Here is a 15,115-nt window from a genome sequence, read left to right as displayed (position 1 = left end):
AATTATGACAAATCCTCTGACATCACAATGGACCCGAAAAACAACCTAGCCTCATCTACACAGTGCTAGAGTTGGGCTCACTAGTATATTTAACTCCCGTTGCACTCAACTGCACGTTGCCACTGAACATGTAAGTGGCCGGCCGGTGGTGCAGTGGTGAGGTCCGCACCTTCTGGGTCTGTGGCCCAGTATGGGCTGGGTGGAATCCTCGGTTTGGGCCTCCTCACCACTGCTTCAGTTGTTCTGGTGCAGGCGTCCGAGGTAGAGTAGAGGCAGATGGGAAGGGACGTTGGACAGGGCCAGACTTCCACAGCAAATACAGGAGCATTGCCAGCAGATGTGAGCACAGCAATGCACTTGTGCCAAAACAAAACCAATTAAAAGTTGCAAAGAATAGAAAAACTGAAGCTAAGGAAAAAAAAAACAAAAAAAACAGGAGCTTGCCATTACGAAGAATAGGATCTCTGTGAATAACCTTAGCAAAACAGGTGAATTCTATGTTAATTCAAAAACTAGCAAACCTTTGGGGAAAGAAACTCAAGAAGACACAAGAAAAAAAAAGATATCGAGGGATCTAGGAATGGAAGGATTAACACACTTGAAAGGTTCATACCGCAGTAAGGGATCTCTGGATTCCATGCAATCCCAGTCAAAGTTGCAGCAGTATTTGCCACAGAGAAGAAGAGAGAATCCTAAAGTTTCTAGCCAGCAACACGAGACCCTGACTAGGCAAAGGAATCCTCAGGAAAACGAACAAAGCAGCACGTGTCACAATTTCTGATTTCAACATAGAGGACGAAGCGCGAGGTACCGAAACGGCACAGTCTGGGCCCCAAAACAGGCATGAAGACCCATGCAAAACAATTGAGAGCCCAGAGCCCAACTCAAACTTACATGGACAGCCCATTTTGGACCAGGGAGCCAAGTGGAGACAGCGGAGAAAGGAGAGTCTCTACAATAAACGGTGCTGGGAAGCCTGCACAGCCACATGGAACACAACGAGAGTACACCATGATGTTACACCTGGCACACACACCACCTGAAGTGGATTAAAGCCTTGAATGGCAGACTTGAAACCGTGAACCTTGTAGGAGAAGACCTAGGCAGAGTGCTCTTTGCCATCTGTCTGAGCCGCCTATTTGGAAGAAGCATGTCTGACTGGGCAAGGGCAACAAAGGAAACAAGAAACAAACGGGACCACATCAAATGCACACACTTCTGCCCACTCAAGGAAACCATCAACTGAATACTAAGACACCACAACAATTGGGAGAGGATGTTTGCAAACCACACATCGGACAAGGGGTGAAAAGCCCAAAGATACAATCAACTCGCACGTCTCCACAAGAAAAAAAACAAGCCAATGAAAACCTGGTCAAAAGATGGAAGCAGAGATTTCTCCGAAGAAGACAGAAAGAGGGCCAGTAGGTGCATGAAAACTTGTTCACCATCATTAAGTCTCAGGAAAATGCAAATCCAAACTGCAAGGCCATGGCAGCTCACTGTGGTCAGCATGGCTAGAAGGAAGCAGACAGGGAATAACAAGTGTCAGAGAGGAGGTGGAGAGAAGGGAAGCCTCCTGCACTGCTGGTGGGAGTGTAACCCGGTGCAGCCACGATGCCAAAGGTGTGGAACTGCCTCAGAAGTTTAAGTATCCATGTCCCGTATGACCCAGCTATTAATCTGCCGCTTGCTTATCCAAAAAAGTCAGAAAGACTACCGCATAAAGACATGTGCATGGCTGTGTTCACCACAGTCTTACTCCTGATATCCAAGACTTGGAAAGCACCCTGGTGTCCAGCAAGGGATGATTGGAGAAGGAAGATGGGCTATAGCCACACAATGGTATACCACTCAGCCGGAACAAATGATGCAATCCAGCCGTTTGTGACCACCAGAATGGCTGTGAGGGTTTTAGGGGAAGTGTAACAAGCCCCAGTGAGAAATTCAAATACCATAGAATCTCACTTACAAGGAGAAGAAAAAGCAAGCACTAACCAACAGGTGGCACTGAACATTTGTATGCGGGCTCCCAGAGGCAAAGAGGGGCGGTGACGGAGGGTGAAAGAGAAGATTAGGCACAAGTGTGTGGTGAGGGCCTGTGATTAGTCTTACACTGGTGAAGATGATGTAAGCTACACAGAAGTCTAAAGCAATGAGGACGTGAATCTGGAAGTTATAGTACGTTCTAATGCAGGGTCATGGCTATAAATTCACCTCAAATCAAAAATCCAAAAAGGGGTCCAGAATGATGTCATAAAGCTTTGGGGGCGGAAAGAGTTTACAGAAGGTGAACTTCCAAGGATGGAAAATCACCTCCAAATGCTTACAGATGCTACAGAAAGGCAGACCATTCCAAATAGGTGAAGAGGAATACTACGAAGAGAACATGATCAGTCCTAAACCCATGAACGAACGGAAAATGTTACCGTCCATGATGTTATTACTAATCACCTTCACGAATAATCCAAACAGGCCCACGTCTTCCCAAGTTCAGGCAAAAGGTTGGTCCAAAAGTACAATTCAGGGCCGGCCCTGTGGTGGAGCAGGTAAGTGCCCACATTCCGCTTGGGCGGCCCGGGCCTCACTGTTTCACATTACGAGTGCATATCACATTAGTAGTGTTAGGAAATATAGATTTCATGGTATGGTGCGGGCAGAGATCATAAATAAGCAGCAATTGTGAGGATACGTTATCAATACGCACAAGAAAAGGAACCATAAGAATGTTACAATCTATGGAAGTATCTGGTACACTTCCCAAAGGCAGAAGGAAGGAAAACTTGTGACCTGCCAAGGTGGAATTGGCAGAGTGCCACGAGATGACACCATCATTGTGCATCAGAACATTCCCTGGGCAACTTCAACTTGTGAGGGAGTCCAGGACTTTTTCTGGGTAAGGTCCACCCATTTTGCCATCTACCCAAGATATAAGAGATAAAACCCAGGATAATCTTACAGGAGTGAAACCAGTGTCTAGAGAGAATGTAGGAACCCTTTCGAAGTTCAAGGAGAAAGATAGAAACTGACAACAATTGCAGAAAAAGGAAAACTATCCTACCTAGACAGGGTGAGGAGTCAGACTGGTCTGAGATGGCTGTGAAACTCTGTGTGCACGGAGGTTGTCAGGACAACTTCGAATTTTGAGGTCGCTTATGACATCACGGTGAACATGTCCCCCAGGGTGGCCGCATGGTTACAGTCTGAGGATTGGCCTAGGCTAGGCTATTAAAGGGACAGATACCCAGAAACAGGTTTGGCAAACAGAAAGCAGGCACAGAAACTAGAAGAGATAAAACAGAGTCTGATGCAAGGGATAAGAAAGGAACCCTAGGCCACAAGTGAGAATAGAGGGACAGGCACGGAGAGGAGAACATTGTCATCTATTCAAGTCTATGGGGAGGTCATGCTGATTCAAGCTTGCAACTTCATTGGAAACAAGTGGCCGGACTTGGCGTTCATCACACCTACAGTGCCCTTGTGCCTTAAGCATAATGCAAAGTCAAGAAAGATGTCTTGAGGACATTGAAGAGAAGAATCGATGCCTCCTTTCCAAGGCCCATAGCATTCTTTGCAGGTCAGTCTCTTTTTCCGAAGCTCTGGTGTCACGTGGGCCCACTGGGCACATGGTAATGTGTCCCAAGAGATGTCTTGGAAGCCTTGAAGGAATGGAGCCCTGTCACGCTTGGGGTATGTCTCTTTGTTTGGAAGTGCTCTACAAGGGTGCTGAAAAGCACCCTCTTCCACAGGGCTTCGTTCCTTCGTGAAGGCTGCCCTCCCAGGCTAGTGTGCTCTGTTTGCCTCCATCGAAATTCTCTCCCCCTACCTCTTGCCGTAGAAGGATTATTGATTATGTGTTTTGACACCATATGTAAGGAAGTTGCACGAAAATTAGAACTTTACAGTTGTGTTTCAAGAAAAATAAACAGGCCAGGGTAGAGGATGTAGGGCAAACAAATGGCACACCCTATAAAAATTAAGTAAGCCCGTATCTGGACGGAATCTAGGGGAACGTTCAAGGATCAGGGGTCAAGTTCGAAACTTCCCAAATCCGGAAAAGAGACAGAAAAATATCTTTCCTGGAGAGTGGAATTCATCCGATTTGTCTAAGTTGTCTTGGAAACATTGTGTCCGTGAAGGGGGTTGCCAGGACCACCTCGAATTTGGAGTTTCTGATCTCAGGATGTCAAACCAACCCACATGACCACGTGTTCTCAGTGCTTAGTTTGACCTAGGCTAGGGTAGCCAAGAGTCCTACAAGTGACCGGTGCAAATTCAAGGACAACAACCAAGAGTCACGAAAGCACTCACACCTCACCCTAGAGAACATACAGCGATTAACGAAATACAAACTAATCCCTCGGAATGAAGGAGAACGGACTGATAAGCATGTCTAAGGGAGATAGCTGAGAAAGACCATGACGAGTATACTATGGAAAAGAAAAAGAGGACCCAGAAAATGGAAGGTGAACAGAAATCACACCTGAATTATCCACAATGAAAGATGATGTCCGTCTTTAGACAGACTCTGCTGGAACGTTTGAAAGTCAGAGAAATTCACAAGCCAAAAAACGGCAGCGAAGGTCAAGCATGGGCTAACTGGGAAGGGTGAGTTATGAGACTGCTCCAAGCAGGCTCTGAAACCTGTATCCAGGAAGCATGCTGGACCTCAGAGACACAATTATGACAAATCCTCTGACATCACAATGGACCCGAAAAACAACCTAGCCTCATCTACACAGTGCTAGAGTTGGGCTCACTAGTATATTTAACTCCCGTTGCACTCAACTGCACGTTGCCACTGAACATGTAAGTGGCCGGCCGGTGGTGCAGTGGTGAGGTCCGCACCTTCTGGGTCTGTGGCCCAGTATGGGCTGGGTGGAATCCTCGGTTTGGGCCTCCTCACCACTGCTTCAGTTGTTCTGGTGCAGGCGTCCGAGGTAGAGTAGAGGCAGATGGGAAGGGACGTTGGACAGGGCCAGACTTCCACAGCAAATACAGGAGCATTGCCAGCAGATGTGAGCACAGCAATGCACTTGTGCCAAAACAAAACCAATTAAAAGTTGCAAAGAATAGAAAAACTGAAGCTAAGGAAAAAAAAAACAAAAAAAACAGGAGCTTGCCATTACGAAGAATAGGATCTCTGTGAATAACCTTAGCAAAACAGGTGAATTCTATGTTAATTCAAAAACTAGCAAACCTTTGGGGAAAGAAACTCAAGAAGACACAAGAAAAAAAAAGATATCGAGGGATCTAGGAATGGAAGGATTAACACACTTGAAAGGTTCATACCGCAGTAAGGGATCTCTGGATTCCATGCAATCCCAGTCAAAGTTGCAGCAGTATTTGCCACAGAGAAGAAGAGAGAATCCTAAAGTTTCTAGCCAGCAACACGAGACCCTGACTAGGCAAAGGAATCCTCAGGAAAACGAACAAAGCAGCACGTGTCACAATTTCTGATTTCAACATAGAGGACGAAGCGCGAGGTACCGAAACGGCACAGTCTGGGCCCCAAAACAGGCATGAAGACCCATGCAAAACAATTGAGAGCCCAGAGCCCAACTCAAACTTACATGGACAGCCCATTTTGGACCAGGGAGCCAAGTGGAGACAGCGGAGAAAGGAGAGTCTCTACAATAAACGGTGCTGGGAAGCCTGCACAGCCACATGGAACACAACGAGAGTACACCATGATGTTACACCTGGCACACACACCACCTGAAGTGGATTAAAGCCTTGAATGGCAGACTTGAAACCGTGAACCTTGTAGGAGAAGACCTAGGCAGAGTGCTCTTTGCCATCTGTCTGAGCCGCCTATTTGGAAGAAGCATGTCTGACTGGGCAAGGGCAACAAAGGAAACAAGAAACAAACGGGACCACATCAAATGCACACACTTCTGCCCACTCAAGGAAACCATCAACTGAATACTAAGACACCACAACAATTGGGAGAGGATGTTTGCAAACCACACATCGGACAAGGGGTGAAAAGCCCAAAGATACAATCAACTCGCACGTCTCCACAAGAAAAAAAACAAGCCAATGAAAACCTGGTCAAAAGATGGAAGCAGAGATTTCTCCGAAGAAGACAGAAAGAGGGCCAGTAGGTGCATGAAAACTTGTTCACCATCATGAAGTCTCAGGAAAATGCAAATCCAAACTGCAAGGCCATGGCAGCTCACTGTGGTCAGCATGGCTAGAAGGAAGCAGACAGGGAATAACAAGTGTCAGAGAGGAGGTGGAGAGAAGGGAAGCCTCCTGCACTGCTGGTGGGAGTGTAACCCGGTGCAGCCACGATGCCAAAGGTGTGGAACTGCCTCAGAAGTTTAAGTATCCATGTCCCGTATGACCCAGCTATTAATCTGCCGCTTGCTTATCCAAAAAAGTCAGAAAGACTACCGCATAAAGACATGTGCATGGCTGTGTTCACCACAGTCTTACTCCTGATATCCAAGACTTGGAAAGCACCCTGGTGTCCAGCAAGGGATGATTGGAGAAGGAAGATGGGCTATAGCCACACAATGGTATACCACTCAGCCGGAACAAATGATGCAATCCAGCCGTTTGTGACCACCAGAATGGCTGTGAGGGTTTTAGGGGAAGTGTAACAAGCCCCAGTGAGAAATTCAAATACCATAGAATCTCACTTACAAGGAGAAGAAAAAGCAAGCACTAACCAACAGGTGGCACTGAACATTTGTATGCGGGCTCCCAGAGGCAAAGAGGGGCGGTGACGGAGGGTGAAAGAGAAGATTAGGCACAAGTGTGTGGTGAGGGCCTGTGATTAGTCTTACACTGGTGAAGATGATGTAAGCTACACAGAAGTCTAAAGCAATGAGGATGTGAATCTGGAAGTTATAGTACGTTCTAATGCAGGGTCATGGCTATAAATTCACCTCAAATCAAAAATCCAAAAAGGGGTCCAGAATGATGTCATAAAGCTTTGGGGGCGGAAAGAGTTTACAGAAGGTGAACTTCCAAGGATGGAAAATCACCTCCAAATGCTTACAGATGCTACAGAAAGGCAGACCATTCCAAATAGGTGAAGAGGAATACTACGAAGAGAACATGATCAGTCCTAAACCCATGAACGAACGGAAAATGTTACCGTCCATGATGTTATTACTAATCACCTTCACGAATAATCCAAACAGGCCCACGTCTTCCCAAGTTCAGGCAAAAGGTTGGTCCAAAAGTACAATTCAGGGCCGGCCCTGTGGTGGAGCAGGTAAGTGCCCACATTCCGCTTGGGCGGCCCGGGCCTCACTGTTTCACATTACGAGTGCATATCACATTAGTAGTGTTAGGAAATATAGATTTCATGGTATGGTGCGGGCAGAGATCATAAATAAGCAGCAATTGTGAGGATACGTTATCAATACGCACAAGAAAAGGAACCATAAGAATATTACAATCTATGGAAGTATCTGGTACACTTCCCAAAGGCAGAAGGAAGGAAAACTTGTGACCTGCCAAGGTGGAATTGGCAGAGTGCCACGAGATGACACCATCATTGTGCATCAGAACATTCCCTGGGCAACTTCAACTTGTGAGGGAGTCCAGGACTTTTTCTGGGTAAGGTCCACCCATTTTGCCATCTACCCAAGATATAAGAGATAAAACCCAGGATAATCTTACAGGAGTGAAACCAGTGTCTAGAGAGAATGTAGGAGCCCTTTCGAAGTTCAAGGAGAAAGATAGAAACTGACAACAATTGCAGAAAAAGGAAAACTATCCTACCTAGACAGGGTGAGGAGTCAGACTGGTCTGAGATGGCTGTGAAACTCTGTGTGCACGGAGGTTGTCAGGACAACTTCGAATTTTGAGGTCGCTTATGACATCACGGTGAACATGTCCCCCAGGGTGGCCGCATGGTTACAGTCTGAGGATTGGCCTAGGCTAGGCTATTAAAGGGACAGATACCCAGAAACAGGTTTGGCAAACAGAAAGCAGGCACAGAAACTAGAAGAGATAAAACAGAGTCTGATGCAAGGGATAAGAAAGGAACCCTAGGCCACAAGTGAGAATAGAGGGACAGGCACGGAGAGGAGAACATTGTCATCTATTCAAGTCTATGGGGAGGTCATGCTGATTCAAGCTTGCAACTTCATTGGAAACAAGTGGCCGGACTTGGCGTTCATCACACCTACAGTGCCCTTGTGCCTTAAGCATAATGCAAAGTCAAGAAAGATGTCTTGAGGACATTGAAGAGAAGAATCGATGCCTCCTTTCCAAGGCCCATAGCATTCTTTGCAGGTCAGTCTCTTTTTCCGAAGCTCTGGTGTCACGTGGGCCCACTGGGCACATGGTAATGTGTCCCAAGAGATGTCTTGGAAGCCTTGAAGGAATGGAGCCCTGTCACGCTTGGGGTATGTCTCTTTGTTTGGAAGTGCTCTACAAGGGTGCTGAAAAGCACCCTCTTCCACAGGGCTTCGTTCCTTCGTGAAGGCTGCCCTCCCAGGCTAGTGTGCTCTGTTTGCCTCCATCGAAATTCTCTCCCCCTACCTCTTGCCGTAGAAGGATTATTGATTATGTGTTTTGACACCATATGTAAGGAAGTTGCACGAAAATTAGAACTTTACAGTTGTGTTTCAAGAAAAATAAACAGGCCAGGGTAGAGGATGTAGGGCAAACAAATGGCACACCCTATAAAAATTAAGTAAGCCCGTATCTGGACGGAATCTAGGGGAACGTTCAAGGATCAGGGGTCAAGTTCGAAACTTCCCAAATCCGGAAAAGAGACAGAAAAATATCTTTCCTGGAGAGTGGAATTCATCCGATTTGTCTAAGTTGTCTTGGAAACATTGTGTCCGTGAAGGGGGTTGCCAGGACCACCTCGAATTTGGAGTTTCTGATCTCAGGATGTCAAACCAACCCACATGACCACGTGTTCTCAGTGCTTAGTTTGACCTTGGCTAGGGTAGCCAAGAGTCCTACAAGTGACCGGTGCAAATTCAAGGACAACAACCAAGAGTCACGAAAGCACTCACACCTCACCCTAGAGAACATACAGCGATTAAAGAAATACAAACTAATCCCTTGGAATGAAGGAGAACGGACTGATAAGCATGTCTAAGGGAGATAGCTGAGAAAGACCATGACGAGTATACTATGGAAAAGAAAAAGAGGACCCAGAAAATGGAAGGTGAACAGAAATCACACCTGAATTATCCACAATGAAAGATGATGTCCGTCTTTAGACAGACTCTGCTGGAACGTTTGAAAGTCAGAGAAATTCACAAGCCAAAAAACGGCAGCGAAGGTCAAGCATGGGCTAACTGGGAAGGGTGAGTTATGAGACTGCTCCAAGCAGGCTCTGAAACCTGTATCCAGGAAGCATGCTGGACCTCAGAGACACAATTATGACAAATCCTCTGACATCACAATGGACCCGAAAAACAACCTAGCCTCATCTACACAGTGCTAGAGTTGGGCTCACTAGTATATTTAACTCCCGTTGCACTCAACTGCACGTTGCCACTGAACATGTAAGTGGCCGGCCGGTGGTGCAGTGGTGAGGTCCGCACCTTCTGGGTCTGTGGCCCAGTATGGGCTGGGTGGAATCCTCGGTTTGGGCCTCCTCACCACTGCTTCAGTTGTTCTGGTGCAGGCGTCCGAGGTAGAGTAGAGGCAGATGGGAAGGGACGTTGGACAGGGCCAGACTTCCACAGCAAATACAGGAGCATTGCCAGCAGATGTGAGCACAGCAATGCACTTGTGCCAAAACAAAACCAATTAAAAGTTGCAAAGAATAGAAAAACTGAAGCTAAGGAAAAAAAAAACAAAAAAACAGGAGCTTGCCATTACGAAGAATAGGATCTCTGTGAATAACCTTAGCAAAACAGGTGAATTCTATGTTAATTCAAAAACTAGCAAACCTTTGGCGAAAGAAACTCAAGAAGACACAAGAAAAAAAAAGATATCGAGGGATCTAGGAATGGAAGGATTAACACACTTGAAAGGTTCATACCGCAGTAAGGAATCTCTGGATTCCATGCAATCCCAGTCAAAGTTGCAGCAGTATTTGCCACAGAGAAGAAGAGAGAATCCTGAAGTTTCTAGCCAGCAACACGAGACCCTGACTAGGCAAAGGAATCCTCAGGAAAACGAACAAAGCAGCACGTGTCACAATTTCTGATTTCAACATAGAGGACGAAGCGCTAGGTACCGAAACGGCACAGTCTGGGCCCCAAAACAGGCATGAAGACCCATGCAAAACAATTGAGAGCCCAGAGCCCAACTCAAACTTACATGGACAGCCCATTTTGGACCAGGGAGCCAAGTGGAGACAGCGGAGAAAGGAGAGTCTCTACAATAAACGGTGCTGGGAAGCCTGCACAGCCACATGGAACACAACGAGAGTACGCCATGATGTTACACCTGGCACACACACCACCTGAAATGGATTAAAGCCTTGAATGGCAGACTTGAAACCGTGAACCTTGTAGGAGAAGACCTAGGCAGAGTGCTCTTTGCCATCTGTCTGAGCCGCCTATTTGGAAGAAGCATGTCTGACTGGGCAAGGGCAACAAAGGAAACAAGAAACAAACGGGACCACATCAAATGCACACACTTCTGCCCACTCAAGGAAACCATCAACTGAATACTAAGACACCACAACAATTGGGAGAGGATGTTTGCAAACCACACATCGGACAAGGGGTGAAAAGCCCAAAGATACAATCAACTCGCACGTCTCCACAAGAAAAAAAACAAGCCAATGAAAACCTGGTCAAAAGATGGAAGCAGAGATTTCTCCGAAGAAGACAGAAAGAGGGCCAGTAGGTGCATGAAAACTTGTTCACCATCATGAAGTCTCAGGAAAATGCAAATCCAAACTGCAAGGCCATGGCAGCTCACTGTGGTCAGCATGGCTAGAAGGAAGCAGACAGGAAATAACAAGTGTCAGAGAGGAGGTGCAGAGAAGGGAAGCCTCCTGCACTGCTGGTGGGAGTGTAACCCGGTGCAGCCACGATGCCAAAGGTGTGGAACTGCCTCAGAAGTTTAAGTATCCATGTCCCGTATGACCCAGCTATTAATCTGCCGCTTGCTTATCCAAAACAGTCAGAAAGACTACCGCATAAAGACATGTGCATGGCTGTGTTCACCACAGTCTTACTCCTGATATCCAAGACTTGGAAAGCACCCTGGTGTCCAGCAAGGGATGATTGGAGAAGGAAGATGGGCTATAGCCACACAATGGTATACCACTCAGCCGGAACAAATGATGCAATCCAGCCGTTTGTGACCACCAGAATGGCTGTGAGGGTTTTAGGGGAAGTGTAACAAGCCCCAGTGAGAAATTCAAATACCATAGAATCTCACTTACAAGGAGAAGAAAAAGCAAGCACTAACCAACAGGTGGCACTGAACATTTGTATGCGGGCTCCCAGAGGCAAAGAGGGGCGGTGACGGAGGGTGAAAGAGAAGATTAGGCACAAGTGTGTGGTGAGGGCCTGTGATTAGTCTTACACTGGTGAAGATGATGTAAGCTACACAGAAGTCTAAAGCAATGAGGATGTGAATCTGGAAGTTATAGTACGTTCTAATGCAGGGTCATGGCTATAAATTCACCTCAAATCAAAAATCCAAAAAGGGGTCCAGAATGATGTCATAAAGCTTTGGGGGCGGAAAGAGTTTACAGAAGGTGAACTTCCAAGGATGGAAAATCACCTCCAAATGCTTACAGATGCTACAGAAAGGCAGACCATTCCAAATAGGTGAAGAGGAATACTACGAAGAGAACATGATCAGTCCTAAACCCATGAACGAACGGAAAATGTTACCGTCCATGATGTTATTACTAATCACCTTCACGAATAATCCAAACAGGCCCACGTCTTCCCAAGTTCAGGCAAAAGGTTGGTCCAAAAGTACAATTCAGGGCCGGCCCTGTGGTGGAGCAGGTAAGTGCCCACATTCCGCTTGGGCGGCCCGGGCCTCACTGTTTCACATTACGAGTGCATATCACATTAGTAGTGTTAGGAAATATAGATTTCATGGTATGGTGCGGGCAGAGATCATAAATAAGCAGCAATTGTGAGGATACGTTATCAATACGCACAAGAAAAGGAACCATAAGAATATTACAATCTATGGAAGTATCTGGTACACTTCCCAAAGGCAGAAGGAAGGAAAACTTGTGACCTGCCAAGGTGGAATTGGCAGAGTGCCACGAGATGACACCATCATTGTGCATCAGAACATTCCCTGGGCAACTTCAACTTGTGAGGGAGTCCAGGACTTTTTCTGGGTAAGGTCCACCCATTTTGCCATCTACCCAAGATATAAGAGATAAAACCCAGGATAATCTTACAGGAGTGACACCAGTGTCTAGAGAGAATGTAGGAGCCCTTTCGAAGTTCAAGGAGAAAGATAGAAACTGACAACAATTGCAGAAAAAGGAAAACTATCCTACCTAGACAGGGTGAGGAGTCAGACTGGTCTGAGATGGCTGTGAAACTCTGTGTGCACGGAGGTTGTCAGGACAACTTCGAATTTTGAGGTCGCTTATGACATCACGGTGAACATGTCCCCCAGGGTGGCCGCATGGTTACAGTCTGAGGATTGGCCTAGGCTAGGCTATTAAAGGGACAGATACCCAGAAACAGGTTTGGCAAACAGAAAGCAGGCACAGAAACTAGAAGAGATAAAACAGAGTCTGATGCAAGGGATAAGAAAGGAACCCTAGGCCACAAGTGAGAATAGAGGGACAGGCACGGAGAGGAGAACATTGTCATCTATTCAAGTCTATGGGGAGGTCATGCTGATTCAAGCTTGCAACTTCATTGGAAACAAGTGGCCGGACTTGGGGTTCATCACACCTACAGTGCCCTTGTGCCTTAAGCATAATGCAAAGTCAAGAAAGATGTCTTGAGGACATTGAAGAGAAGAATCGATGCCTCCTTTCCAAGGCCCATAGCATTCTTTGCAGGTCAGTCTCTTTTTCCGAAGCTCTGGTGTCACGTGGGCCCACTGGGCACATGGTAATGTGTCCCAAGAGATGTCTTGGAAGCCTTGAAGGAATGGAGCCCTGTCACGCTTGGGGTATGTCTCTTTGTTTGGAAGTGCTCTACAAGGGTGCTGAAAAGCACCCTCTTCCACAGGGCTTCGTTCCTTCGTGAAGGCTGCCCTCCCAGGCTAGTGTGCTCTGTTTGCCTCCATCGAAATTCTCTCCCCCTACCTCTTGCCGTAGAAGGATTATTGATTATGTGTTTTGACACCATATGTAAGGAAGTTGCACGAAAATTAGAACTTTACAGTTGTGTTTCAAGAAAAATAAACAGGCCAGGGTAGAGGATGTAGGGCAAACAAATGGCACACCCTATAAAAATTAAGTAAGCCCGTATCTGGACGGAATCTAGGGGAACGTTCAAGGATCAGGGGTCAAGTTCGAAACTTCCCAAATCCGGAAAAGAGACAGAAAAATATCTTTCCTGGAGAGTGGAATTCATCCGATTTGTCTAAGTTGTCTTGGAAACATTGTGTCCGTGAAGGGGGTTGCCAGGACCACCTCGAATTTGGAGTTTCTGATCTCAGGATGTCAAACCAACCCACATGACCACGTGTTCTCAGTGCTTAGTTTGACCTAGGCTAGGGTAGCCAAGAGTCCTACAAGTGACCGGTGCAAATTCAAGGACAACAACCAAGAGTCACGAAAGCACTCACACCTCACCCTAGAGAACATACAGCGATTAAAGAAATACAAACTAATCCCTTGGAATGAAGGAGAACGGACTGATAAGCATGTCTAAGGGAGATAGCTGAGAAAGACCATGACGAGTATACTATGGAAAAGAAAAAGAGGACCCAGAAAATGGAAGGTGAACAGAAATCACACCTGAATTATCCACAATGAAAGATGATGTCCGTCTTTAGACAGACTCTGCTGGAACGTTTGAAAGTCAGAGAAATTCACAAGCCAAAAAACGGCAGCGAAGGTCAAGCATGGGCTAACTGGGAAGGGTGAGTTATGAGACTGCTCCAAGCAGGCTCTGAAACCTGTATCCAGGAAGCATGCTGGACCTCAGAGACACAATTATGACAAATCCTCTGACATCACAATGGACCCGAAAAACAACCTAGCCTCATCTACACAGTGCTAGAGTTGGGCTCACTAGTATATTTAACTCCCGTTGCACTCAACTGCACGTTGCCACTGAACATGTAAGTGGCCGGCCGGTGGTGCAGTGGTGAGGTCCGCACCTTCTGGGTCTGTGGCCCAGTATGGGCTGGGTGGAATCCTCGGTTTGGGCCTCCTCACCACTGCTTCAGTTGTTCTGGTGCAGGCGTCCGAGGTAGAGTAGAGGCAGATGGGAAGGGACGTTGGACAGGGCCAGACTTCCACAGCAAATACAGGAGCATTGCCAGCAGATGTGAGCACAGCAATGCACTTGTGCCAAAACAAAACCAATTAAAAGTTGCAAAGAATAGAAAAACTGAAGCTAAGGAAAAAAAAAACAAAAAAACAGGAGCTTGCCATTACGAAGAATAGGATCTCTGTGAATAACCTTAGCAAAACAGGTGAATTCTATGTTAATTCAAAAACTAGCAAACCCTTGGGGAAAGAAACTCAAGAAGACACAAGAAAAAAAAAAGATATCGAGGGATCTAGGAATGGAAGGATTAACACACTTGAAAGGTTCATACCGCAGTAAGGAATCTCTGGATTCCATGCAATCCCAGTCAAAGTTGCAGCAGTATTTGCCACAGAGAAGAAGAGAGAATCCTAAAGTTTCTAGCCAGCAACACGAGACCCTGACTAGGCAAAGGAATCCTCAGGAAAACGAACAAAGCAGCACGTGTCACAATTTCTGATTTCAACATAGAGGACGAAGCGCGAGGTACCGAAACGGCACAGTCTGGGCCCCAAAACAGGCATGAAGACCCATGCAAAACAATTGAGAGCCCAGAGCCCAACTCAAACTTACATGGACAGCCCATTTTGGACCAGGGAGCCAAGTGGAGACAGCGGAGAAAGGAGAGTCTCTACAATAAACGGTGCTGGGAAGCCTGCACAGCCACATGGAACACAACGAGAGTACACCATGATGTTACACCTGGCACACACACCACCTGAAGTGGATTAAAGCCTTGAATGGCAGACTTGAAACCG

Source organism: Equus asinus, chromosome 24 (genome assembly GCF_041296235.1).
Source record: "Equus asinus isolate D_3611 breed Donkey chromosome 24, EquAss-T2T_v2, whole genome shotgun sequence".
In the NCBI taxonomy this organism is placed as follows: Eukaryota; Metazoa; Chordata; class Mammalia; order Perissodactyla; family Equidae; genus Equus; species Equus asinus.
Note: the sequence above shows the minus strand (reverse complement) of the source record.